The sequence below is a fragment of the Apium graveolens genome, chromosome 6, assembly GCF_009905375.1.
Source record: "Apium graveolens cultivar Ventura chromosome 6, ASM990537v1, whole genome shotgun sequence".
NCBI classification, from domain to species: domain Eukaryota; kingdom Viridiplantae; phylum Streptophyta; class Magnoliopsida; order Apiales; family Apiaceae; genus Apium; species Apium graveolens.
Window position 1 is genome coordinate 248,534,996 of NC_133652.1, and position 5,320 is coordinate 248,540,315.

Here is a 5,320-nt window from a genome sequence, read left to right on the forward strand (position 1 = left end):
CTGATAAGACAACAGTGTGAGTAGCAATGGAGGCTTCAGCATCCTCTAATTGCTGATCTGATACTAAGTTCTGATCAACAGCCATATCCTGATGCTCACCTAAAATCTGATCATCAGCATCTTGATGCAGAGAAGGTGTTGTTGATAACTCTGGAGTTTGAACAGCATCAGGAACAGGTGTTGTGGAAGGATTATTTGCTGTTGGAGCTTCTAAGAAAAGTATTGCAGGCACAACCAGGTTCTGAATATCAATTTCAGCACTTGTGCCTGGATCAACAAGAGACACAGATGGTGAGTTAGCCTTGTCAGATACAGCTTCCTGAGATGGAGTTGATGGAGAAGAAGTGACTGGAGCAAATTCCTTGCCTTTTGAGATCAGAGATTCCTGATCCCCTTCCTTAGCTGCTTCCTCCTCATCATCTGAAACTGGCCTTTGTGCCCTCTGTTTCTTGTACTTCCTTGTTGATTTGGATTCCTTGGGAGTTTCAGGAACTATCATACGTCTAAGCCTCTTGAGAAGCCTAGAACCCCCAATTTCAGAATCCTTCTGAGAAGTTGCTTTCTCAGCTTCAACCACCACAGATTCTGAAGAAGGAATCTGTTCCTCAGAATCTGATTCATCTCTCAAAGTAAATCTCCTCCTCTTTTGAGGTGTTTGAGGAACAGTCTTTGTTCTCTTTGGCTTAGAGGATGTAGGCTTCACAGTAGGTGCTGAAGAAGAAGGTTGAGCAGTCTGTGAAGTGGAGAGATAGGATTGGAGATAAGTTCTGAGGGTAGGTTGAGTAGAATGAGAGGTAGGTACTGAGGTTGATGGATTTTGGATGGTGGGAGGTGGTTGGACATCAGAGTAAATAGATCTATAAGTATCAGGATCAGCATTTACCAGGATCTATTTTACAGACTTAGGAATCTGTAATGGTCTAACCATTTTCTTCTTAGTATCAGCATTTACCAGATCATTAAAGTACATTTTTGTAACCTTAAAAGGTGGGGTTTGAGTGCTGACTAAATGAGGTTCATCAGTACAGTAAGTGTAAATAAGTTGACAGAATCTAGCAAAATAAACAACATCTCGATCCTCTGTCATCCTATCCCCAATAAAACCAATTATTCCAGTTGCAAAATCAAAATGAGTTTGATGGATAATAGCATACCCTATGTGCTGACTCAGAATTGGGATAGCATCAAAATTTGAACATTTGTTCCCAAAGGCTTTGGTGATGCAATCAAAGAAGAAACTCCATTCTCTTCTGATATTGGCCCGTTTCAACTGTCCAAGTTTCGTCAGACTCTTTTCATATCCCAATTCAGCCATTAACTCCTGAAGGGCTGAGTCCTCTGGAACTGAGAAAGTACAATCCTCTGGAAGATGTAAAGCCCTGCGTACTGTACCAGGAGTGACTACAAAAGATGAATCACCCACTTGGAAGATAATACTGGGAGTTCCACGGTTACCATCATCATCAAAAATGCCAGTCCTCCAGAACCTCAGAACTTGTTGACTTGAAAATAATTCAGGCTGAGTTAAGGCGTACCCAACCTCACTATGTGCAAGAAGATCTTGCACAAAGTGCAATTCAGATGGAGCTTCAGCATGATCAAGAATTGCAGCATAGTTGTTTGGAACAAACTTTGCTCCATCAATGATTAAATCCTTTGGTGCCATGTGAAAAAATTGAGAATTAAGTATGCCTGATAGGTGTTTGATATAATGTCTCTATGAAAACAACGGAAAAAGTAAAGTGAAGGAGAGTAAAAGTAAGAAGAGAGATAAAAGATGAAGAAATTAAAAAGATTACAGAAATCTTCTCTCTGCTGTACTTATACAAAAAAATATTACCGTTGGACACCTGTCAGACATGCAGTAATAACGGATAGTTACTGGGCTCGAGAAAACAGGAATGATTACTTACCCAGTTGCCTTGTTTCAAGGAAAAACCGTTCCATTAATCAAGGGAAACAGTTTTAATTCAAAATTTAAACCGTTAGCACTGATTGAATTATTTTTCACTGCAACATTAATATTCTGAAAATAAATCATGTTAAAAATGACCGAGATAATTTCGATGAATAAGTGCTGACAGAGAATCAGAACTTAAATAAAAACAAAATTTAAATGGTCATCAGAATATCAATCAGGATTTATCAACAGAAGATAAAATAACTCAGAGACAAAATCTTGAAGTAAAAACAATTTTCATTAATATATCAAGTCAATACATTTATGAAATGGAAATTACATCAATACAAGATTTTCCCTAAGCTTCTAATCCTAACGTCAACAGCTTTAGTCCTAGCTAAGAAGCCTGACAAAGCTGATGATGAAGAAGAACAGGAAGAAGACGAGATTAAGTCATCTTCCTCTTCCTATCTTCGACGAACAAGATGGCGAGTCGTATGATTCGCTCTTGCTGACAGATACGACGAAGGTGAAGGTCTCTTCGAACGGCCACCAGATCACGTTTGATAACCTCTGGAAATTGAATCCAGAGATTGTGAGGGATGTTGGTGATAGGGTAGGGAGTTGGAATTCCATTCAAAAAGACATGCACAGTCTCATCACCGTAATTGTAGAACCAGCCAAATTCAGCCATTTGTGATAGTAAATGAAAAACAAGACTGAATTTGTGATAAAAGTATGATGAGAAGACTAATGTGAAGTGGTTGTATATATAGGCAAGAGAATGCCAAGAGACGCAAAGATATTTAATGCTGATAGGTAGAATTAATTCTACCTCGTCTCCCTAGACTTTGAAAAAGAATAACAGTCATTGGAAAGAGGAGTCATGGTCTAGACCGCACAAGACACAAGAAACAGTGGACTGTTCAAGGACAAATACCATTAATCCTAATCATAGTGACTATTACTCTTCCACTTCAACATATTCGAGTTCGAACTGAGACTGTTATCAAATTTTATTCACAGATAAGCCAAGTAAAGGATTAGACTGAGAAATCAGAACTTAGACCTATACCAGAACTTAACAGTCATCAGAACATAATTTCTTTACTCGAAAAAGGAATGCCCATCTTAGTAAATACTCATACAAGTTCTGAGTTATGGACGTCAGAACTTAATCATCAGAACGTGTAACTTAGAACTTGTCCTCAGAATTTTTGCAATAATGACACAATGACTGTTTATCTAAAATAACATAGACCACCACAGAAATTTTCATCATTCAGATGGAGTGATTAGTGTGTGCATTAAGCTAAAAACAGAAAAAGAGTAAAGTCTGATTCACTTCAGTACATCTTAGAAATAAGGCATAACTAAAATTTTGCTAAAATCTGTCATTGTCCTGAAACCTACTGAAGAATGAGTTTATGCTTGAGTCCACCTCAACTATTTTGTGCTAATTTTATGCATCTTTTGAAATTCTATTTTACAGTGGCTTCTCAGTGTAAGTGAGTCACGACTGTTTATCAGAATTTATGCTATTTTTAGAGTATTTCTCCAGTAATCATAGAGTGTGAAAAGTCACCAAGAATATATTTTGCTTTTCTGATGCATATTTACTTAATACCAGCAATGCACTTGGGTCGTCCCTTCCACATTTTTACTCTAGATCTCAAAGGAGTACCTGATTTTAATCTTTGATCTTTTTGCTTTTTCTTTTGATAAGAGAGGTCTATCAGCACTTAGTACATTCAGCAGTTTTACTAGTATCAGAACTTAACAGATGAGTAGCATTATTCTAATTTGTGACTTAGTAATAAGATATACAAAGTGAACTTAACTAAGCTCAGTTATCAGAATTTTCTAGTGTCATAAGATTTCCACTGAAATAATTACTTCTTCCATGGAATCATTTGTTTATTGAAGACTACTAGGTCAGTATCTAGCACAGTTATCCTCATAGGATTGAATAGGTACTAGAACAAATATATCACTTATCATAGTTTAGAAACATATATCAGACAATAGTCAGTACTTAAAGACATTTATCAATTAAGCACATAATACACAATGAGATTAATTCTGTAAATACTGAACATAAAGTCTGATAACACAGAACAAGTCTAAGCAGATTTAGAGAAAGAACCTGAAACCATTCCAAGTTCATTTACCAATCTTGTAAAAGTAGCTTCACATAATGGTTTTGTGAAGATATCTGCCAACTGTTGATCTGTGGGAACAAAATGCAATTCCACTGTACCTTCATCCACATGTTCCCTGATGAAATGGTACCTGATGCTGATGTGCTTTGTCATTGAATGTTGAACTGGATTACCTGTCATAGCAATAGCACTTTGATTATCACAGTAAATAGGGATTTTGAAATATGTTAACCCATAATCCAGTAATCGATTCTTCATCCAAAGAATCTGTGCACAACAGCTTCCTGCAGCAATATACTCTGCTTCTGCAGTTGATGTGGAAATTGACTTTTGTTTCTTGCTGTACCAAGAAACCAATCTGCCTCCAAGAAATTGGCAGCTTCCACTTGTGCTTTTCCTGTCAATTTTGCAACCTGCAAAATCTGCATCTGAGTAACCTATTAGTTTAAAATCTGATTCTCTAGGATACCATAATCCCAGAGCAGCTGTCCCTTTAAGATACTTAAAGATTCTTTTTACAGCTGTTAAGTGAGGTTCTCTTGGATCTGCTTGAAATCTTGCACAAAGACAGGTAGCATACATGATATCAGGTCTACTAGCAGTTAGATAGAGTAGAGAGCCAATCATACCTCTGTAGTCAGTAATATCTACTGATTTACCGGTATCCTTATCCAGTTTTGTTGCAGTGGCCATTGGAGTGGATGCACTTGAACAATCTTGTATTCCAAATTTCTTTAGCAAGTTTCTGGTGTACTTGGTTTGATAAATAAAAGTGCCTTCCTCATTCTGCTTGACTTGAAGGCCCAGAAAATAGCTAAGTTCCCCCATCATACTCATCTGATATCTTGACTGCATTAGTTTGGCAAACTTCTTGCAAAGTTTGTCATTTGTAGATCCAAAAATGATATCATTAACATAAATCTGGACCAGAAGTAAGTCCTTTCCATGGTTGAGGTAGAACAGTGTTTTGTCTATTGTCCCTCTGTTGAATCCACTTTCCAGAAGAAACTGAGCTAAAGTCTCATACCATGCTCTAGGAGCTTGCTTAAGTCCATAAAGTACTTTGTTAAGTCTGTAGACATAGTCTGGATGTTTGGTATCTACAAAACCTGGAGGTTGTTCAACATATACCTCTTCCTCCAATTCTCCATTGAGAAAAGCACTTTTCACATCCATTTGAAAGATAGTAAACTTTTTGTGAGCAGCATAAGCCAAAAATATCCTTATGGCTTCTAACCTAGCAACTGGTGCAAATGTT